Source organism: Symphalangus syndactylus, chromosome 8 (assembly GCF_028878055.3).
Source record: "Symphalangus syndactylus isolate Jambi chromosome 8, NHGRI_mSymSyn1-v2.1_pri, whole genome shotgun sequence".
NCBI classification, from domain to species: domain Eukaryota; kingdom Metazoa; phylum Chordata; class Mammalia; order Primates; family Hylobatidae; genus Symphalangus; species Symphalangus syndactylus.
The window spans coordinates 44,310,034-44,333,589 of NC_072430.2; the positions used below are offsets into that span (position 1 = coordinate 44,310,034).

At 45.6% G+C, this 23,556-nt stretch overlaps 1 protein-coding gene and 1 long non-coding RNA gene across 4 annotated transcripts in view; one reads left to right on the forward strand and one right to left on the reverse strand.

The window, feature by feature from the left end:
• The window catches only part of DPF3 (double PHD fingers 3), a 282,519-nt gene that overhangs the window by 234,313 nt on the left and 24,650 nt on the right, over positions 1–23,556 (forward strand). The window contains exon 10 of one of the 3 annotated variants that reach the window (XR_010122063.1): positions 378–2,145. The exons of the other annotated variants lie outside the window; for them this stretch is intronic. The gene's annotated coding sequence lies outside the window, so the exon portion shown is untranslated. Of the gene's footprint in view, positions 1–377; positions 2,146–23,556 lie in introns of those variants that run through there. 3 annotated transcript variants of the gene reach the window in all.
• On the reverse strand, positions 4,633–12,025 carry LOC134737312 (uncharacterized). Its single transcript, XR_010122078.1, has 3 exons — positions 11,645–12,025; positions 9,303–10,198; positions 4,633–7,817 (listed from the first exon to the last, which is right to left on the reverse strand). It is a non-coding gene; the product is annotated as an uncharacterized lncRNA (long non-coding RNA).

The following is a 23,556-nucleotide window of genomic DNA, read 5'->3' on the forward strand; positions in this document are numbered from 1 at the left end:
CCAAGTGGAGGGGAAATTTTTTTTTTTTTTTTTTTTTTTTTTTTTTGCTAACACCCAGTTCTGCCTGCTACACCACCTGGGAATTGACAATCCAGCTGTGTTCTCTCTGCCTCTGGCCCAGTAGCAACTGACCTGCCCTATTCCTGGCTGATCTCGTGCTGCTGAAGTTCAAGGCTCTGGACACACTACCTTGATTTTTGCTGCACCTGGCCTAGCCTCATTAACTTGGCAATTAGTTGGTGGTTTTCTTTCTTTCTTCTTCTTTTTTTTTAAATTCATTTCATTTCTGTCACCCCTTAATTTTAATCTTTCTTTTTTAAGTAGTTGTTCCATGCTGTTGTTTTTTGTTTTATCTTTCATTGCCTTTCCCTCTGCAGTCAACATTATGACCTGGGGACTCCAGCATCCTTCAAGCAAGCCATTTCCGAAGAAGGTGAAAAGAAGCCAGGATGATTGGCACCTCCTCTTCCTCCTCCTCTTCTTCCTCTTCCCTTGCCCAGCCCTGTCCTGTGCGTGTGTTTCAGAAAACACAGGAGCCAGCACAGGAGTGGAAGATCCTGCAGCGCAACTCAGCTCAGCCCACAGAAGCCTCGGGAATGGCCTCAGTTTGTGCAATAAGAAGATTTTTTTTCTTTTTAAATCTTCATTATATTTTCTTTGATTGTCTGTGAGAAAGTACCCAGGTCTGCCTGGAATTGCTCTACAGTAGAAATAACTGAACACAAACAAACTGATGAAAAAAAGAGTTAACTATTTTATTTATTTCAATATTTAAAAGGAGAAAAGTGCTGACATTGCACAGTATTTTTGTTTAAAGTACCTCCTACTTCAAAAGTTAAGCGCAATTTTGTGAAGACATGAAATCATAAGAGCACTTAATGTAAAATAAAAGACTGCATATTAACTCTAAAGAAAATGCCCCCCATTTTAAATAAGAAAATAAAGATCAACTCTGCTCTCTCAGGCTTTTTCAAAAGCCATTCATGTATGTGCTTTAGGTATTTTTATTTCTGCGTGTTGGATGTGGTAAGTGAGGAGTGATCAGTTTTTTTTTTCCTCCTTCAAAAGTCTATTGAAAGTGTTGGTGATGTTAAATGATTGTGTGTTAAGACTTGACTGAAATAACTTAGCCACAAATCAGCAGTTTCCCCACCTTCACTGCCCCCTCACCCCAGGCAAGCCCCTTTTATCTGAATGTCAGAATCAGCCTGCCTCCTAGTTATCATGTCTGATGAGATCTAGCTCAGAAAGGAATTCCATCTAGTGATGGAATATATCCCAAGTTCAATAGATTCGAACACAGAGAGCTTTGTATAAAATAATGCAGCAAAAAAAAAAAGCAAAAATAAAATCATCAGCTAAGATGATATTAGTTCAGTCACCTAACAACTCCTAGAAGAGATGAGCAAAGGGAACCTTCTGCTGAGCTGGCTTCTGGGGCCTGAGTTTCCAGAGCTGTCCCCAAGGGCTAGGAAGGCCGACCTGAAGGATGAGAACCTCAAATTCAGTTGCTGGTGGGAGCCAAGGAAGAAGGCGAGTGTTCTAACATGGCCCTTTCTGGCCGAGCTGGCAGAAGTGGGCGTTTTGGCCGATGGGATGTATCTCGGCGCTGTGTCTGCAGCCCAGCAAAGGTGCAGGGCTGACTGGCTGAGCCACTGGGTTCTACCCGCAGGCTCCCCACTGCACTGGGCTTTCACACAGCCATGCTCTTGGGTTTCCCTCCCTTGTAAGCAGAGTCATAATAACACACGAACAGTCTAAGGCTGGGTATTCTGGTCAGCAGAGGTCCTTGAGTCACAGTGTTACTCAAATGGTTCTGAGCCTGAGAATCTCTTTGGCCTCTGAAAGGGCAGGGCAGGTGGGCACCGACTTCCTGCCAGTCCTTTCAGGTTTCTCGTTCAAAGCCAGTCCTGTTGGTGGAGGGGATCACCGAGAGTGTCTGTATCATTTTGTAGCTCTTTTCTCTGACGTTTTCTGGTAGAAAATGTCCCTTGTCAAAATGCTAATAATTATCATAATAATCTGCTTTCCAATCAACTCCCACAGTGACAACCTGTGTAGAACTGTGATAAAAGGTTTGCATAATGTAGGGTTTGTACCAAGTGTGTGTAAGTTTCTGTTAAATAAAAGTCTGTTTCCAATGCTCCTATAGCATCTCTGTAAAATTTGCTTGACCAACCAAGCTCATCCTGTGTGAGTTCACTTTCACACCGTCATGCGGCAGGGACTCCTGAGATGATTCTTCCCACTTGCATGCCAAGATTTGTTGAACCTTGTTGTTTTATTTACAAGCACGGTCTAGAACAGCAGTTGCCACTGGCTTGGCTGACAGATGGTGGCCTGGAAAGTGAACAATGCCCAGGGTTGGTGCCAGCGTTCGTTCTCTGAGCCCAGGGTTGCTGTCACCCACTCCCCCATCACCATCACCATCATCACCCTCTCCATGGCCAAAATTGATGGATTGAAAGCCTGATTATGTGAACCGACTTAGTACACCTGTCCAAGGTTGCTGTCACATCTGTGCCAAGAATAGAAGTTTTGCACAAAAGTGCAAGATTTAGTGTGTGCTTAGAATAGGTGGGAGGTTAAGATGTTCATTGCCTGAAAGGTGCCGTTGGTGTAGCCTCCCAAGCTGCCGGTTGGTGCAGCTGTCAGCTGGAACCCCCGGGGTAGGCTTTCCTTGTGTGTGAAGATGGGCCCTCTTATCTGATGGGTCCTCTAGGTCAGACAGAACCAGGTGAGCATGTCAGGCCAGGTCTTGACCTTTGAGCATTGCTGGCCCCCAGTGGGGCCAAGTGGAGATGAACATGACACTGTAATGCTGCTGCTAGTGTACTCCATCTTTCTTTAGACTGAATATCACGTTATGCCTTGCATTATGGACTTTGTAAGTTTTCCTAGCAGTAAAAAGAAAGCCCCACACCAGTATAGTGCCCTCCTTAGGGTTTTTTTTTTCCTTTCTATTGTGATGAAATATGCATTACATAAAATTTGCCTTTCTAACCACTTTTAAGATGCAGTTCTGTGTCATTAAGTACATTTACATTGTTGTGCAACCATCATCACCATCCATCTCTAGGATTTTTTCATCTGCTCCAACTGAAACTCCGTACCATTTAAACACGTTCTCCCCATTCCCTCCCCAGCTCCTGGCAACCACCATTCTGCTTTCTGTCCCTCTGAATTTGACTCCTCTAAGTACCTTGTGTCAATGGAATCATACAGCATTTGTCCTTTTGTCACGGACTTATTTCATTTAGTGTAATATCTTCAAGGATGATTTACGTAGATGTGTCAAACTTCCTTACTTTTGAAGGCTAAATAGTATTTCATTGCATGTGTAAACCACATTTAGCTTATCCGTGTATCTTTTGATGAACACAGTAAAATGAAGTTTCACATATTTATTACACATCACCCACTTCCTATAGTGACTCAAAATTTGAGACATTAGGTTCAATTCAGAAGTCACCTAAGGAATAAAATATCTTCTTCCATGGGAAGCGATTGCACCCTCTAATTTACTCCCTAGAAAAGAGGACCTTGATTCTGATGGGCCAGTGCTTTCTACCTAGAGTGTGTCTTTCCTCATGACTTGGGCTTTCTTTGCAGATACTATCTTTGGGCTGCTCACAGGGATGAGAGGTCTGGCATGAAGGTGTACTATCAATGTAAATAACTAAGGATAGAGGAGGTCCAGGATGATCCAATGTCCGTAATAGTGGGCCATGAGGACAGGGACTGACTTTCTCACGTGTCTGATAATGGGTTGTAGACCAAGAAGGATGTGCTTTCTGTCTATAGATGGTCACTGACCAAGAGGGAGGGCAAAAGTACACACAGCGGCCAGAAAATGAAAAAGAGAGAAAGAAATCATGTTTCTCATCCACTTGGAAACATGTAGTTACCATAGATGGTTAGCTCTGGGGTTGAAAATCTGATGCCGACAGAGCAGGTATCTTTGGTGAATGAAGCAGGGCAGGTGTGACATAAATGACAATGCCAGAGAGATGTGGAACAGCCCTTGAGGCTCAGTCTCAGGTCACAAGGAGACAACAGGAGTGGTAGGGAGTGTCTCAAACCAGGAAGCACTGTGGCTCAGCTCAGGGGATGCAGCCTGCAGAAAGTGGGCCCAGGGTTCCCAGATCTTCAGGTTTTTCAAGGGAGGTCACAATTCAAACATTTTGATGAGATCTCCCCATTTTTCAGTGTTGGTGATAAATGAAAAATGAAAACTGAAGATCAGCTTTGAGTGCCGTAACTGAACATGACCATGTGCCTACTGGGCACACTTAGATGGCTTCGGGGCAGCTTTTCCCAAGGGCTGCCAGTCTGGGTAAGGTGGAAGTTGAGGTTGGAATGCCTTGTCCAGATTCTCATAACAGTGGATCTTTGCCTTAATCTATGGATGCCTCTAGCAGTATCTTGATTTAGGATTGTTATGTGGTGGGAATGGGTCCCTGGGTTGGTCTCTGGATGGAGCTAGGTCATTATTCAGCACATGTTAGGGGTGATTCACGATATGGCTCCACCAGAAAACATTCCCCTATCCATTTCCTTTTCGTCTGCATGTACCTGGAAGACCTTCTCTTTAGAACTCTGGGTAGAGTTGTACAGTTTAGAGATTTTTAAAAAAATTCAGTTTATTCTTATTGATGACCAGTTGTCTATTACATCACATTCCTTTTACCCTTCTTTTCTAAGAAACCCAAATCACTCCATGTAACTAGAACCATATTTAAGTTTTATTATATCCCTAAATCAGCAGTTTCAGAACTTCCTTTCATTAAAAAAATCCTTCCAGAATTCGAATTTAAATTAACCTTTTAAGTATTTTATATACAGATTTTTACAAATTTTTTAAATTAAGATTTTTTGTGGATACATTGTAGATGTAGACATTTATGGGGTACATGAGATGTTTCAATACAGGCATGCAATGTGAACATAAGCACTCACAGAGAATGGGGTATCCAGCCCCTTAAGCATTTATCCCTTGAGTTATGAACAATCTGATTACACTCTTTACATTATTTTAAAATATGCAATTAAGCTACCACTGACTACAGTCACCCTACTGTGCCATCAAATAGTATTTTATGTTTTATATGCATCTTACTTCAGAGTATACTTTGTAAGAGAGTTAGGCTGGCTTTTAAGTATGCAAACACTACTCGCTGGGGTCATGGTTGTTTTCTGGTTTTGTTTACTTTTGTTGGGTTGGAGAGGAGGTTATTCTGAATAAGCGATTTTTTTGCCTTATCATTTATAATGGGGATCAGCAAATTTCTCCTGTAACACACCAGATAGTAAATATTTAAGGCTTTGTAAGGCAAACATCTGTCATAACTACTCAGCTCTGGGTGAAGCATGAAAACAGCTGTAGAGGATATGTACAGGAATGGGCGTGGCTGTGTTCCAATAAAACTTTATTTACAAAAATAAGCAGTTGGCCAGATTTGGCCCACAAGACATAGTTTGTTGATCCCTAATTTAGAAATGAGAGTATTGCACTGCTTAGTTGGGGGTGGTGGTGGTGGTGGTAATAGGACATTTTCTAAGCTTCAGGACTAAGGAAAGAGAATTTCACATGACCAGGTGAAAGGCTACTGATGCATTTCATGATCGGTACTGTAAACTGTTTCATGGCCAAATGCAAAAAATGTTTCACAGCCAGAAAAATCTCACCACAAGATTTTGGAAAGCTGTTTACTAGTTTTTCTAGTTTTGGTACAGAGTCCAAACTGCAGTAGTGCCATGTTTACTAGAAGTGTCTATGAATAATCCAGCCATGCGTAACAGTGACTCTCTGTTATGGACATCACGACTAATATTATTCATCTCTAGTAACTTGGGTCTTATGAGTTAAGTGAACATAGATGTTAGAGTTTCATCTGTATGAGACAAATGATAGGGAACACTGAGTGGGGCCCAACTTGGGAGATGTGGAGTTGTTGCCGTTAGAGAAATGGTCTCTTTGTGGTGAGCACAGATTCTTTAATGGCTGTGGCTCCTTAAAGTGGTTAACTATGGAATGTTGAGGATGTTGCTGAGATATATTTCTTCCTAAGTACTCAGATTCTTCATATTCAGAATCACACTTTCCCAAATTCTTACTTCACCTCCCAAAACAACCAATAAGATAACATGTTCTTCCTTGGATGGTGGAGAAGATTAATGATACCAGACCTACTACTGAATTGAAACCTTCTTACTAGTTGCACATGGAATGATCCGGAAGGGTGGTCGATGAGCTAGTCATGATAGGTGGTAGTAGTCAAGCTAAGTTTATCGAAGAGACGCTCTTTAGCCATTGTTAGTGGACACTCCATTGTGCTGAGAGGATCAGTGACTTTCAGACCTCAGGATAACTTTCAGTGGGGTTTATTGCTAAGTTGCCCCAGTTACCTCCAAGTTTCCTGAAAAGGGGCAGTGTTTGGGATAAGCATGTTAAATATCTGCTTCATTTTTTCCAAGCTCTACCCTGTGATCACATATGAAGTCACCCAGAAGTTAGTTTTCAGGCATAGACCAGGAGGAGAAAGAGTCTTCAGACTAAAAGAAAGTGCTATGCTTTGTATTTTATTAAACATGATGTGAACAACACACACCGTTTGGTTACCTGATATTTCTTTACATCAGACTAGGAAATACTTTTTTGAGAGGTGATGACAGTGGTCATCAATGGTTTAGCGTCAATCTGCTTGACTGGATTATGTTGATTGTATTATTGGCCATTACCTGGCAAGGCACAATTATAGCTGAGATAGATCTGGAAGTCATAGTGGAACACAAGCTGGAGGAGTATTGTGTTGTTTATTTTTAAGAAAGCATGATAACCAAGCTGTGTTAAACTGGGAATGATGTGGAAGGTCTGGGAAGCAATGCTTCAGCTCTATTTAATATTTGACACCACTGTGTTTGAATTAGCTGAAAAAGACTGTGGAAAATCCAAAAAGTGCAGAAACGCTTATTAACAATATGTTTAACAGGATGAGCAATAAGCCCTTTAAGGAAAGGTTTGTGGATTTGGGGTTGTTTAACTTGGGGAAAAGAATTAGGGGTCACTTAATAGCTGTTATTATGTGTATCACTGAGATAAAGGCACTGACCAGTTACATTTGGTCTCCAGGGAGCACAGGAGAAACACCTTGGTGCCTAAAACAAATAGACAAGCAGTTCTTTGGACACCAAGCATTTTAGACTGTCGAGGCTGATGGGGAACTCACTGATAGCCAAGCATTTCTCTTGCATAGAGTTCGGGGCATGGGTTAGATGACCTCTTGGGGTCCCCATTTAGTTCTGTAATGTTTTGCATTATAGCTAGATGACCTGGAAGAGTTGGTGCCTAACTCACAACCAGGAAGTGGGGAGACGTAGAGAAGGTTAGTTTCACGGATATGTATTATGATCACTAACTAAAATTACATTTCTAGGCTTGTTTCTATTCACACTGAAGCAATGTCTCAAGTCTTTTGTTGACTTCCATTGTTTTGGTAGCATGAGCCACCAGCTGAAAAGTGAATGCAGTGGCAAGACACATTTTCCTCCAGAGAAATGCCAAGTATGTGAAAAAGAGACAGTGAGAAGAAACTATAAGGACAGTAAGGCCAAAAGGCCACCAGGTGAAAATAGTTCTGCTGAAACTCCATCTGAATTCCACTCCAGTTTTCATCTCATTGGACACCACCACATCCAACATCCTCCTTGGTGCATGGATTTCATAATTGCTCACAGGACTTGGATATTATTCTCAGCATGATTTTGGTTGAATGACCTCACTAATATTCATGGTTGTCTACTATGTTGTCTCCAATCTGGGGAGGAAAGGTCTTATTAGAAGACGAATTTAATTATATATACAATTATATATATATATATATGTTACATATATAGATAAATGACAAAAATTCTGCTTCAGAAAAGAAGTGATCGGCATTCTTTCTAAATAATTTTAAAAAGAACTCCTTCAGAAAAATTTTGCTCAGTGTTTGATTTAAAGAAGTAGCAAGGATCGTACCACATTTAGCACGTGAAGTGAACTTTCTGTGGACCATACATATTATGGAGTTTGGGGATGGAGATAACTTATGTAAGAAAGAATGTAGTATGAATTGCCAGCATGAACATTTGTGCTGAAACTTCTGCTTGGCTGAGTGATGGGTACAGAGAGACTGGCAGTTTGTAATCCTGAAAACTTCTTTAGTTAAAATAGATTGTTTTACCCTCCATAGATCTCAACTTTTTGTCCATAATTGAAAAAACAGATCAATGTGTTTTGACCGCATGCTGCTACTTTGTATAATGACCCTCTAGTTACTGGTTTTCTTTATACTACTTATAAATGAATCAAACATTTACCAAATGTCTTGTGTTGCCATAATGTGCTAGGTTCTGCAAGACATAAAAGAAGCAAAGGGGAACTGGAATAACCTTTTGGGGGATACTTTCTATGCATTAGTTACTGAGTCTAGGCTTTTTATAGATATTAACTTGTTAAAGCCATATAACAGCCCTTTGAGATTAAGATTACAATTCGTATTTTACAGAGATGGAAACTGAGGCTCAGAGAGTTTGAGTTGACAAAGGCAGTAGTGATCCCTGGTAAAGTCTGATTTTTCCAACCAAGGATTTTTCTGGCTCTAAAGCCTTCACTGTGTAAGATACCTTTTCTGTTCTGGAGGAGGTGAAAGAGGTGGTTAGCATATTATTCAAGACAAGACCATTTAAAATTAAGTGCCAACTTGGTGCAAAATGTGAGTGCCAGGTAGGCTCAGGAAAGGGACCAGTGCAGGTTGGAGTAGCGGGGGAAGTATAGAAAGAGGCATAGAGTTGGGGTAGACAAAGAGAAGGCAGACCACTGAGAGCAAGAGTGGGAAATACCTGAGCAAAAGCTCAGAGGTGTGAATGGGCCCAGGAGGCTTGGAGCCCGAGCAGAGATGAGCGTGAATGGAGTGGAAGGAAGATCCCGGGCTGCTGGGGGGAGTCACAGGTATGTTACGAGTGTCCACACTGTGGTGGGGCTTGATTCACTAGGGCATTAGGGCACTGTAGGAAGGAGGAGGCTGGCCACGAGCTCTTGAGCAGGATGCATGTGATGTGTAGGATGACTGTGTGAGGACAGCTGAACTGGGCATGTTAAGGAGTTTGGGTTTGTCTACCTTTCCCCACCAGGTTGCCTCTGATCCTGTCGTGGTTGTAGGATCCTAGACCTCGTGGGGAAAAGAAGTGATCAGCACTCCTTCTAGATGTAGATGTCATAACAGAACCCCAGTTTCTCCCGTCTTCTGGGTGATACTTACCCAATTGATAAAATCTTCAAAGTGCTGAGTGTCAATTCCATGGGCATTTCCCACTAGTTATTATTCTGAAACTAGAGAAACTGCGATGACACTACCTGCTGGGTGGTAATGCATTTGGGAGGAGTGTGGGATATCCTGAGACGCTGGCTGGCTCCAGAAAGCTTTGTATCTGACAGGCCAATTTAACTTTGGGATCAAAATCTATGATTGTTCTCCTAGACAAGTTGGAAAAGGGTGTATTTGAAAAAGCACCCTCTATCTAGACTGATAGGTCACTGAATGTGATGCGAGGAAAAGAGAGGAAACCAGGCTGAGATGCTGGCCGTGAAGCTCCTTGGGGTCTGACCCTCAGCTGATTTACTTCTCAGAGGACTTGAAAAGGGCTGAGCTTGCAAGCCCTGACTTCTGGCTTCCATTTCCATCACCGATTCTCTTTGCTCTTCACCTCACCTTGTTGGTAGGCTCCTCGCTGGCCCCTGAGGCCAAAAGAGGTGCAGCCATGTGTGAGGAGTGTGCACTGGGAGTCAGGGGATCTGAGCCATCTACTCCACGGAGGCCCTCCCTCACATGCTGAATAATCACCAGTGCACTCTCAATGTAATCTTCCTAGCAGCCTTGTCAGAAGTTATTGTCCCACTTAGCAGATGAGTAGACCAACACTCGGAAGGGTTAAGTGACTCAGGCCAAAGCTATGCAGAAGCGATAGGGCCAGACTAGACTCTGGGTCTTCCTTCTGATGTTTGCATTAGTGCATGTGCCATTGCATGTTTCTCCCAATAATGTTCAGTGACAATTGTCTTGCTTACGCCTGGCTGAAAGTGGCAGAGCATTGGACTAAAGAGGTTATTTGACAGCATGGAATTGAAACCCACAACAGAAGAATATCCATCCTCCTCCTGAGGAAAGGAAAAACAATTGGATGTGAGTCTCCACACTGACCTCTCTTCCCACCCTACCCACCCCTGCATCATGTGTGCAGCACCTGGGCCTTGTACAGCGTGGTCTCACCCAACCCTTGCAAACTCCCTCTTGTTCATCTGCCTTCAGATTGTAATGTTTGTGTAGATCTGGTACAGCCTGCATTCTGGGGCCCACTGTTAATTGTGCATTCAGTACAATGGGGCAATGTTCTGTTTTATGCACCCACCTATGTTACCTACATACTGGTTTGAAATTTCATGGTGTGCTCTGCGATAAGCACCCCAGGTCTGCCTCGGAGGGCCATATTAGGGCTATTGCAGCCAGTCCTCTGAGTTGATTTTGCCCAGCAGAGGTTGAGAAGGTTGGCTCTAAAGGAAGTGTCTGTCTGCTAAATGGCCCAGGGAGAGAGACCTTGCCTTCCTGCTTCTCCTGCCTTAATTTCAGGAAACTCTCTGCAGCTTCCCCCGCCTCCCCCCAGCACCATCCTTCTGGTCTCTGCTGTGCTAATCACAGCTCATTCTGGCTGCAGGCCTCATTTGGGGAACGAGTGCTCTAGGACTCCCAAAATGTGAGGAGGGAAATTAAGGACAGTTGGCCAAATGAGTCAGCCCACCACCACCAATAAGTCATGGGGACCACCCCCCTCTCCAAGCCTGGGAAGCTTTGTGGGGAAGGGCCCTCTGTCTTGTTCAGGGCTCACTGGGAAAGACTTTCCCCATGGGCTTTACCTTTGGAGCAGGTGGTGCCGGCTTTTATTCCAAGAGAAAGGGAACCAGGCTCACTGAGAGTCAATTCCACGTTACCCCAGGTTCTCTAGCCTCATTGTCCCTTATGTGACAATCCTGTGACGTAGGGGGTGTTCCTATTTTATAGCTGGAAAACTGGTGTTGAGAAAGTTTAAGTAACTTGCCCAGGATCAGGAAAATGCACATGTGTAGTAACAGAGTCGTGCCAGCCCCAGGGAGAACCCATCCTGGCTGTGAGTCCTGTTGCCCATTGGCTGCTCAGTGACATGGAGTTATGCCAGTGTGCAAACGAGCCTGAGCTTCCCAGCAAAGGCAAGCTGGGTGGTTGCAAAGAGCCAGCTGCTCTGGCCAGCCTGCCCCATGCTGGGTAGCTCTGTGGGACCCTACCACGTGGCTGGCTGTGAGAATGTCAGGAGGGGAGCAAAAAAACCCTCAGCCGCTGGCAGGACACTTTTCCTCTCCCCAGATTTCTTTGCCTCTTGTTACCCCATTTTAAGGACACAGACATCATTTGGTTGTACTACTTCAAAGGAGATTCCGTCTCCATCTTTGTAAATAACGAATACAACCTGGTATTAGTCAGATGATCTTGAAAGTTCCCAGATGCCATTTTGGTGAGAATGTGACATTTAAAAAATTACTTTCTTCTTCCATCCCCCTGTCATTCTGCCTTACCTCCATTGCCCAAACGCAGGAGCGCTTCCTAGAGAGGCTCCCTTTCTGTGAAAGCCTTTGGAGCTGTCCGTTTTGGAAACTTCTCCCTCCTAAGAGGCTGGGAAAAAGAGAGCTGGGTGCAGAGCAGACAGTGTCCAGGAATATTTTGGCCCTGGCTTCTGATGTGCATTCATCCTTCCGGAAGGCAGGGTCAGGGAGGGGTCAGTCGCTGGCTGAGGCCCCAGGGGCTCTTATTTGCTGTGGTGGCTGAACAGGAAGAAGGAGCAGCCCCGGAGCATGATGCCAAGATTCCAGACCCCCTGCCCGCCCCCATCGTGGGCCACCTCCCTCAGGGGCCAGGGCCATGCTGCAGAAAGACTTAGGAGACCTGGTTACAGTTCCAGCTCTGCACCACCTCTTCCTGTACCCTGAGCAAGTCACTTGACTCTTAGAGGCTTGGTTTCCTTCTGAGTCTAAAGAAGGGGTTGGACTTGGTGGTCTCCAAGATTCACTCTGGTTCTGACAGTGTCTGAGTTGATCAAGTGAGGAACCCATGATAGTGCTATCCTCTTTAAGAAAGTTGTTTGCATTTTAACTGGGGATTTTTGGAAGGGTGGTTTTTAAGCCACTGGAGCATCATCAGTGGTGGAAGTTTCAGGCACTGTTCCCGGGTGTCTGTGGAGGAGAGATGGCATTTTGTATACCTCCCACCCACACATGCTGATCCTGTCTTGGAGGGAGAAGCCTCCTTTGTCCTCTTAGCTCACCCATACCTGTGACTCCTTCTGACCCCCTAGCTCCATCCACCTTTTACCTTGAAGAGGCAGATGGAGAGGCAGCATGGTTAGAATTAGAGGGGGTATCTGTGTGGATCCAGGGTACCTATGGGGTGTGCACCTACAGAGAGCCACTGGTCATAGCATTGGCTGGACCCACTCCAGATGAGGCTGTGTTGGCCACAGGTGCTGCCCTATCCTCAGCTGTCAGGTGCAAAAACCCTAGAGCCTGTCTGACAGAGAAGGAAACAGACAGCAGAGAGCCATCGCCAAGATCTCCTGGCCCCCGGGGCAGTGCTGGCCTGAGTCTCTGGACTCGTGGCTGAGTAGAGTGCTCTCTACCAAGCCAGGCTGCTTCCTTCAGCTGATCCCTTTATCCAGTCTCTTTTCTCCCCTTTTATTTCAGGGAGCTGATTAACTTCTTTGTGTTTTCAGCCTTTCTAGATCCTCGCCTTTAACTCTGTCGGGGCGGGGTTTGGAAGTGGCCTTGACCTGGTTTTGCCCTGGGGTCATTCAGGGAGTGCCTTTAATCCTGGATCTTAGATTAGCTACCAAGGCTGGGATGAGCAGTCCCCCCTCATCCCCAGGCCACCCTCTGGGTCCTCATGTTTCCCTCAAGGGCAGCGTGGGGTGTGGATGGGGCGGGAGGGTTGTGGAGAGGAAAGCAGGACTTTAGCACAGGTGGGCATGTGTCTACTGCCCCAGCCCTCTGGCAGGGGAGGCCACCGGATGGTCAGAGCCCAGTGCTCTCTGGAGTCTGCTCATCAGCCCCTCAGCCTCCTGTGTCAGGGGAAGGGTTTCTCCCAGTGCTGGCTTCCTGTGGCCGAGCGGTGTAGTGGTTACTTACATGGATGTTGGTTGGAATAAGATACGGGTTTTCATCCTGTCTCTGCCAGCAGTTGGCTGGGTTGTCTTGAGTAAATTACTTAGCTGTTCTGAGCTTCAGCTTCTTTGTCTATAAAATGGAGACAATAATACCTGAGTCACAGATTGTTTTAAGAGGTAAACAAGGAAGTGTGTTCAAAGTGCCTAGCACATAGGAAGCGCCTCATAAAGTTGTAGCAATAGTACTAATAAATTAATACCCCCCCCAGGGATAAGTCAGACAATTGAGTTTCTGCGTCTTTTAAAGAATTTGGCCAGAATTCTGGTCAAGCTCCTGGATAAGCAAGAACCAAAATCTCTTTTCTGAGTTCTTATTCTTTCATCCATTCCTTCCAGCTCCCTTTTTCTTTGTCTTCTGTCTTCTTTGTCTCCTTCCTCCCTCTTCTCACTTTGTTGCTTGTCTCTGTCTTCACTCTTCTGGAACCTGTGATGACCTCTTTTCTTTACTTATTCATGATCCAAAGTGCATCCGGGCAGTTCCTAAAGCTGGTGCCATTCAACTAATTTTCTGCTTGCTGTGAGTTCTACCTCCTGCCTCCATAAAGACTCCACAGCCCCCCAGCTGAAGGCTCCCCTCCTGGCTGGCAGGGTACTCATCATCCCTTGGGATGAGGATTTTCCCACAAAATCCTTTCCCAACTTAGGTCATTTTAACTTTCTATTCTTTGGGTTCCCAAGTCTGGAATTCAGAAAGAGGTTCATGCTGGAGATATAAATTGGGAATAACAAGTGTATAGAAGACATCAAGGGGAAGTGAGTCCACATAAAAGGAAGAACTGGGAGAAAGGGAGAAGAGGAGGATTCAGCAAAGAAGACCAAGAAGGGGCAGCCAGCGAGGTGGGAGGAGAGCCAGGCGAGTGTGTGGAGAGGTGAGAGTGTGGAAAGGAGGGGCATGGAGAGAACTGGCCCTTTCCAGTTGTGCTAAAAGAAGAAGAAGCAGAGAAATTGGACACTCAACAGAGGGGGATGCTTGGTCAGGAAGGATCTCTTTGGAAGATGGGGGCTTTTATGGCTTGTTTGTATGCTGGCTGAATGGTCTGCTAGAGAGAGAGAGAGACATTGATGATGCAAGAGGGAATAACAGCAGGAGCAAAATTCTCAGGGTGAGCGGTAGGGATCCTGGTGCCAGTCGGCTTTGGGTTAGGAGCTGAGACCGTTCGTTCCCGGTAATAGGAGGGAGACAAGTGTAGGGATACAGAGGTAGGGAGCTGGGTGGGTGTGGCATGGAGAAGACGCGATAGTTTTATTCTTTTTTTTTTTTCTTTTTTGAGACAGAGTCTCACTCTGTCACCCAGGCTGGAGTGTGCAGTGGAGTGATCTCAGCTCACTGCAACCTCTGCCTCCCGGGTTCAAGCAATCCTCCCACCTCAGCCTCCCGAGTAGCTGGGATTACAGGCATGCACAACCACACCTGGCTAATTTTGTATTTTTAGTGGAGATGGGGTTTCACCATGTTGGCCAAGCTGGTCTCGAACTCCTGACCTCAAGTGATCCACCGGCCTCGACCTCTCAAAATGCTGGGATTAGAGGCATGAGCCTCCACGCCTGGCACGATAGTTTTATTCCGATTGCTTATGTATTTTTCAACTAAATAAGGAGAGTGTGAGGATGGGGTATAAGATATGGGAGATTTGAAAAGATAGAGAGAGATGGGAGAATAATTTGACTAGGGAAATATGGGGACAATGCCAAGATCTGTGGTCACCATTGAAACCATGACTGCTCAGCACAGTGGTGTATTTTTCTGTGCTTGGTATAGCCCAAGAGGAGGTGAAGAGTTGGTCTTAACCGGAAGTTGAGTAAGTAGGAAAAAGGGGTAGAGGGGTAAGCAGACACATGCAAGGCTGGATGTGGAATCTAAGATGGGTGCATGAGCAGTGACGATGCGAGAGGAGATATGGTGAGAAGTGGCACTGTCCATGGACTGGAGCTCCTGGTGAGATTAAAGAATTGATGGTGTCTGCCTCACTGCCCTCAATAAGTTAGGACCAATCTTGCTACTGCTAGCCATCTCCTCGTGATTTTTGGCTCAGGTATATTCCTCTTAAAATAGTTGAATAGACACTAAAATAGAAAATGGCCAAAAGTAATGCTTGTTCTAGTGCTGTTGAATCCATTCATCATTTAATAGGTGCAATCTAATTAGGTTGCAAAGATACTCAAAGCTTCATAGTGAAACAATGGAAACCGTGTCTTAAATCTATCCTAAATCTTTCCTACTACTCCAGTTGAATCAGTCCTACAAATACTGGAATGGGCATTTGTGTTTGTTTTTAACCCTACAAAGGAAATAATCTAAATGCTTTGTCTTCTAAAAGATCTTATCTTGGGGAGAGAGTATATGGTGCCTGTCTCAAGTTGCTGAGAGAAGCTAAGACCTCCTGTTTATGCAGGAGACCCACAGGTCTCTGGCAAGCAGAATTGCTATCGGGAAGACAGCTTGTGCCTGGACACTGGCCAGTATGGATTGATGTCCTTTGCATGCAACAATCACAGGCCTGTCTGAAACACTTACGGGTATGTTGAAGTGGGCTATAAGGTTGAAAGAAATACAGAATTTCTGGGAATGGGCATAGAGGTTTAGTGGTGCCAAAATAAAGCAGAAGAGTGGTAAACCTTGGCCTTTTGTTCTTTTAAAGTTTTCCAGCTTAACAAAGCAGTAGTACATAGCCCATGGTCTTGATCCTCATAATAGAAGAAGGATGAGGTGGGCAGGAAAGGCTTTCGAGCCCTCATCAAGCAAGGCTGACTCAGGATGAGAGTGGTGGGAAGACTTGGCTGAGGTTCCACAGGCTGCATTATAGAGCAGCTTGCTGATGTGCAAGAGTCCCCAGGAGACGCTGGCAGCAGAGGGTCTCCAAGTGTGTCCAGGGCCATCTGCATCTGAGCCCCCTCAGGGCACTAGCTAAACAGGCAGATTCCTACCCACTCCAGGGCAGGGGAATTAGAAGCTTTGGGGCCCGAGAATCTGCATGTTTAAAACATCTCTCCTGGTAATTCTTCTGAACTCTGAAGTTTGAGAGCAGCCGGGTCACCAAAATGGCATTGCTGTGGCTTGGAGAAATGAGAAGACCAGTGATGGACATTTCCACTCTGAGATCCTTGTTCTCCAAAGGAAAAATTCCCCATGGAGGCAAGGAGGGCAAAAGAGATGGGTGCCTGAGATGTGTGTTTGAAGGAAGGGGGTGGAGAAAGGTCTTTAGGGAGATTGAGAGGCCTGGGTAAGCAGTAGTTATCAGGGGCTAAGAACTTAAACAAGGGAATCTGATTTATGAGCAGCCTCCATGGGGCCTCATCCACCAGCAAAGTCAGACTTGTTTTAGTGGTTCCAGTCTTGGAGTCCTGCCCCTGACAGTGGCCAAAGGGCTTCTATGCAAGGTTGTGGGCATCTTTCTGGATGCACTTCGTAAAGGCAGTGCACTGACGATGCTGAAGGCACTCAGGGGCTTGGAGTCAGGTGGACTCCATTTAGTGGCTGCAGAGCTGTAAGCAGGTTCCCCATCCTTCCAGGACTGTGGTTTCCGTATCTGCATTAGAGGGTAGAGAAGACATCACAGAAATGAGGTCTTTTGGACTGGACTTGGAGGGTGAATAGAAGTTCCTAGGACAGACAAAAGGTGGAAGTAGTAGTTTATTATTCTTTTATTCATATCTGCATGGACACATTCACTCCTTTGATGAGAGTTTTTTTGGTGGAAAGGAGAGGAGGGAAGTCAGTGTGGAGAGAGTGAAGACTGAGTGGGTGTCCCAGAAAGGGAGTGAATTTGGAGAAGGGCATCTCAAAATACCCTGTGCATGCGAATCACCTGGGGATCTCGTTAAAACTGCAGTCCCTAGGTCAGATCCGGGGTGAGCATTTCTAACAAGCTCCCAGGGGATGCTCATGCAAGTGGTCCGTGGGCCCCCTTTCACGTAGCCAGAGTGTAGACAACCTGTTTGACAGGTTTGGCCATTAATGGGAGTTGAGAGATAGTAAGAGACTTTTGTGTGCAAAAGTGCAAGTGCAAAAAGAACAGTGGTTTTTTTGGGGGTTGTGGGTGGGGGCTGGGGGGTGTAGGAGGGTTGTGGGGGTGGGATGTGGCAAATACTTTTCTGTGGTATGGTGGGGTTGGGGTCCATGGTGGGAAAAGAAAAGGAATTTTAAAAAGGCAGCTGTGGCCAGACAGCAAAGAGGCTTGCAATGCTAAGAAGCTTATTTCATGCTGCAGGCAATGAAAGACAGAGGAATTACTTAAGGAGGAATGGGTTGATGCCTTCTAGCTGGTGGAGTAGAAAAAATATTCACCATCATTAAAAAATCCCTTCTTACCAGCCTGGGCAGCATAGGGAGACCCCATCTTTATATAAAATTTAAAAATTAGCCAGGCATGGTGGCACGTGCCTGTAGTCCCAGCTACTCGGGGAGGCAGGTAGAGGGGCATGGATGCTGAGGAGGGAGGATTGCTTGAGCCAAGGAGGTGGCAGGTGCAGTGAACCAAGATTGCACCACTGCACTCTAGTCTAGCCTGGGTGACAGAGTGAGACCCTATCTCTGAAAAAATTAAAAACAAAATCCCTTATTAGCATCTCTGTTTTCTTTGAAGACAGAAGTACGTGACTGTAGCAATACTGTGAGTCCAACCAAAAACATGGCCACCATTTGGTTTGGGTCTTAGCTGTTATGATAGAGTTTCTGCCTCATGGAAAGGAAAACAGAAGTTATATGTCTGACCAGTGACCTGCTTAAGATTTGAGTCCTTAATTCTCACATGAAATTTTAACCTATTCAGCTTAATAGTGCCTAGCTCAGGGATAGCAAGTTGGTTTCTTCTTGTATGCAAACTCTAGACCAGTGACAGCCACTTGGAGTGCTGTGCTGAAAAGGATCATAAGGTCTCATCCATGCAGAGTGGAAGACAATGTTGAATTGATTAGTAATGTCTGCCATGGGTATGGGATAGAATGGTGGTATATGTGCCACATATTTAGCTATCCCTGAAAGGAGGTCAGATTTCTGGTGATGCATTCCTAATTCTCTCACACCTAATGCTCAGGTGAACCACAGCCATTTTAGAGATGGTTGGTGCTTTCTTTTCTCTGATTATGGAATGGAGTTTGTCACTGCTTATCCAGAAGGGACTCGTGAATCTTTGAACCCTTTTGAGGCTCTTGTCTACCTTTACAAAGTGCCAGGAAAGGCCCTCCTGCTGCACTACTTTAATATTGATGGGTGTTTTTGTACCGAACAGACCAAATAGACTATATGTCTTAGGGCATCATTTCTATTAAACCTGAAGACAGATGCTGGTAACTGGAAATAGCCATTGATTTGCTTTCTCTTGTACTATTCCAACTCTCTAATTTCTCCAGAGGAAAAAAAGAAAAGCCCATGTAAAAATCATCCCCTCTAGCTTTCTAAGTAAGCAGCGAGATCAATTCTCATTCAGGAATTTGTTGGATAAATATTTGTCTGATTGTCAGGAAAAGTGGATTCATCTTAGATGAAAATTTGGCCGATGGAAACGGATCTATCAGTTGGGTTTAGTGATCACAGATACAGGAGGAGTGCAGACCCGGTGCTGCCTGGATGTTGGGGCTTGGAAGCAAATGCAGAGGTAATACGACGCCAGATGGTGCCGGGTTTTGATGTACTCCCATGGAGCTCCAAGAATGTTTCTCCCGTATGCAGTGTTGGCTCAGCGCGATTGCTGTTTCTTCTTTTTGAGGGTGTTGAAGGACATCAGGTGCCTCCAGGGCTCAAGAAACCTGAGTGAGAGACTTCAGAGGAAGCTGGTTGTCACCATCATCATCCTCATTTTCCATTCTCCTGCCACTGCAATTTGGAAAGTGAATTCATGACTTGGGGAATCGGGAGGTGGAGAATGAAAGGGGGAAAAGGATTAAAAGGAGCCAGTGAGGCTTCGTTGGGGTCTCCAGTGGGGGTGGGGTTGTGGGAGTCTCGACTGTAGTACAGTCTGGTGATGGCAAAAGGGGGATCCTTCCTGTGTGCTCTTTTGTTCCTTTCTTAGACAAGGTGAGTGGGGAACACTCCTGTCCTTTCTTGAATGACAGTGTAATGGAGGTGTGGCGTGAAATTGGCTTTGGATGCCAGCCGTCTTTTGTGCTCCTCTCAGAGGCTTCACAGGGAAAGCTGGTGACGGGTGGTCACTCGGGGGAGCCCTAGGGAGGACCCAGACACCCGGCTCCAAGTGGGAATAGCTGGCCTGGCAAGTCTGAGTGGGACTGTGAGGTGGTGGGTGGCGTGACCCCTCCTCACTCCAGCCAGGGGCTGAGGAGCTTCTCTTAGGAGCCGAAGCCCAGTAACACCACCATAGGCTGCTGACCTACTTCCTGCAGCCTCCAGGCCCCTTTGTGTGGGCTGGACTGGCTCACTTCTGAGCAATTCTTCCCCAGGGTTTTCCAGGATTAGTCATTGCCAGATGGTGAGGACTCAGTGCCCTGCCTCATGTAAGCAAGTCTGGCTTCTTCAGGGATTTCGCTAGAGGCATGGAGCGTTGAGGCCCAAAGGGGCCTGAGGGGACAGCTAGTTCACCCTTATGTGGTGCAAACTGAGGAAACTGAGGCATGGAGAAAGTCAGTGACATATTTCATCATGCCTTGGCAAACTTCTTATGCATGCAAGGAGAAAATGTTGCTGTATTTAGCAGCTTAAACAAGGAGCTGAAATGCCATTGGGTTGCCGTTTTGGGTTGGCTATCCTAGGACATGGTGTAGTGAGAGACCAAGGGATTAGAATGTGAAGACATGGATGTCCCACTAGCCCTGGCTCCACTACTTACTTGCTGGCTGCCTGAGCCATTCTGAGCCTCAACTTCTTCATTTGTAAATCAGGAATGTTCTTATCTGTTCTGCCCACCTCACAGGATCCCCATGGGGAATCAAAACAAAATCAGTGAGTAGAAAGGTGCTTCCTTGGAAATGTTATAAGGATCATTAAAGTATCCAAACATGGCTTTCTTTAGGCCAAAATACTGGCTGCAGGTTCTTCCTCTGCTCATATCAGTTTGGCCATACTTCTAAGAAGCCTCTGACTTTCCAACACTGGGGTTGTGTTCTGGAGAACCTAAAGGGGAGGCTTGTTGGAGGTGACAGGGGCTCAGGCAGGTGGAAGGAAGGCAGAGCAGGGTGAGGGTGAGACGGGGGCATGGAGGGCAAGGCCTGAGGGGAAGATGGCCAATTCTTTGGTGCAGCGAGTCTCCTCGGGCAACCTGGAAACAGGTTGGACCCAGGAAACCGAAGGCAGATGCACTCACCTTGCAGTAAATGCTGAGGGGTCACACCCATTCACATTGCCACTGAAATTATCTTTGTTTCCACTATTAGCTCTTTTAAAGGAGATTCATTGAAAAAAAATAATAACAGCATGGAAGAGATAAATGATCTAAAATCCCAAACCCTGCTCCTCTCCTTCATTGTCCAGCCCAGTGCTGGGCCTCAGTGTGGCTGGGAGCACAATGCAGACGCTGCCTAAGCAGGAGTTCTGTCAAATGTCTGGTGTTCAACAGACCCCTTACTGTTCCTCCTTTGCCATTGTATTAGTTCACTATTGCTGTGTAACAAATTATCCCCCAACTTGGCAGCTTAAAACTGCAAACATTTATTATCTCATAGCTTCTGAGGGTTGGGAACCTGGGAATGGCTTGGGTGGGTGGTGGGTCACAGGGTGTCCCATGAGGCTGCAGTTCAGATGTTGGCCAAGGCTGCAGGCATCTCAAGGCTCCATCAGGGCTGAAGGAGTCACTTCCAAGCTCGCTGGCATGTTGCCGTTAGGCCTCAGGTCCTCATGAGCTGCTGTGCTGACAGCCTCAGTTCTTTGCTGGCTGAACAGACGCTTCCCTCAGCTCCTTGCCATGTGGGCCTTTCCATGAGGCAGCTCACAACACAATAGCTGGCTTCCTCCAGAGTGAGTGATTGGAGACAGACAGAGACATAGAGACAGGGTGCACAATCAAGACAGAAACCACAGTGCCTTTTATAACTTAGTCTCCAAAACTGCATATTGTCACTCCTCTTTGCTGTGTTTGTTAAAAGCAAGTCATTAAACCCAGTCTACATTCAAGAAAAGGGGAATAGCCTCCACCTCTTGAAAAGAGGAGGACCAAGGAATTTGTGGGCATTTTTACAAAGCAGTGCAGCCACCAACATTGCTGCCTGCCACCATTTCTATCCTCACCTCGCCATTCTGTCTGGCTGCCAGTGCTGCTCCTCCTACCTTTGGCTCCAACTTACCTCCTGGAGAATTTTCATGACTGCCACTTGACCATACTCTGGAGTTGTGGGAGAAGCCTCCACCAGGATCTGCCCCAGCCTCGTGGGCAAGGCTCAGTCACCTAGGACTGAAGATCTTCAATCCAAGGTCAGAAAGAAAGGCACAGCTTCCAGTGGGATTTGATTCATCTCCAGGGGAAGGACACAAACTGAGGCTGGCAGGGCCTAGCTTTGGCCCCACAGTCTACATCAGAAAATGATTCCTGCTATGAATGAATGGAGTTAGATAAAGACAACGTTCCTGAGATCATTGTGCATGGTGCTTCCAAGCTTGAGAGTGGTGGACAAAGCCTGTGGCAGAAGAAACATGTTGTGAGGCCATCTGTGTATGAGTTCTTCCCTCTGCGCTGCTGAAGCCATCAGTGATTTGGAGAGGCGTGAGGGCCCATTGCTACTAGTGACTGTGTTAGTTCTCATCACTAATGGCTCACCCAGGGCAACACGTTCTTTCTTATCTTACTTCATCTGTCACTTGATGGTGGTGCCACCCTTCCTGTTTCTTGGATGTCATGAAGTGCCTCTCTCCAGATCCTTCTCCCTTTCTGACCACATTGTCTCCAGCTTTCTCAGTGGACTCCCTTCTTGGTGCTTTTTAATGCTTTCAATTCCAATGGTTACTCTTCCCTCTACCCCTAACTAGGTCCTTTTTATTTTGCGCTCTGTGGTCTCTTCCTGAATGTCTCACCAATTTCCAAGGCTTCATCTACCACCCAAACCTGAAGATTTCTAAATTTATATCTCTAGCCTGGTCCTGTCTCCTGAATGTAGACCTGCATTTTCACACTGATTCCTGGGCATCTTCATCTGCACAATTAATGGAATGTGCCCAGTTTGAATCCATTGTTATACTCTGCAAGTCGCATCTCTGCTAACAGTTTTATCATCTACTCTGTCACCCAACCTAGGAATGTTGATGTCATTTTTTACTTCTCCCTCTTCCTCACACACATATTCAAGCAGGTATCACGTCCTATTGACCAGTTCTACCTCTCAAATGTTTCCTACTTTCATCCCCACAATTATTAGATCTGCCCTGGACTAATGCCGCTCATTACAGTGTAAGCTCCAGAAGGGTAGGATTTTGTCTGTTTTGCGTTGCTCAGCATCTATCACAGCACCGGCACATTGCAAGTGCTCAATACAAACTCATTGAATAGATGGATTTAGCGACTGGCCCCCCTTCCCCAGCCATCTCCAACACATCTGCCTTCTGCCCTATCACCAGACTCATCTCTCTAAAGCATGGGTACAAGCACATCAGTTTCTTGCTTAAAAACCTCCAAGGAGTCCCCACTGTTTACAGAATTAAATTCACATCTTTATGCCTACATAAGAGGCTCTTCGTAACTTTTCCTCATACCTTTCTAGCATCATCTCCTGCAATTCCTCTTTTCCCTGCTCTCCTTGAGCTACTCTGCTTTGCCTGAGTGGACCATGCACCTTATATTTCCTGCTGTTTCCTTTCCCCGTAATGCTGTTTCCCTTTTTTTTTTTACTTAGAAAACTCCTATTTATCCTTTAAGGCCCAGCTTGAAAGCTACCTCCTCTCAGTGGCTTTCCCTGAGCCTCTTCAGCATTATTTATTGCTTCCTCATCTGTAAGAACTTCATTCATTCTCCTATTATGGCACTTATCACATTGTATTATAGTCATTTAAAAGAGTCTCTCTCTATATATATAAAATAGTTATCTGTGTAAGAAATTACTCCAAAACTCAACAGCTTAAAACAACAAACACTGATTATCTCATAGTTTCTGTGGGTCAGGAATCTATGTGTGTTTTATCTGGGTGCCTCTGGCCCCAGGCCTCCCTTGGGTTGCAGTCAAGTTGTCAGCTGGGGCTGTGGTCTCATCTGAAGGCTCACTTGGGAGATAATCCAATTCCAAGACCACACATGTGGTTTCTGGCAGGATTCAGTTCCTCTTGGGCTGCTGCACTGAGGCCTTCCTTCATATATTGCCACTGGACCTGTCTGTAGGGCATCTCACAATATAGCAGCTGGC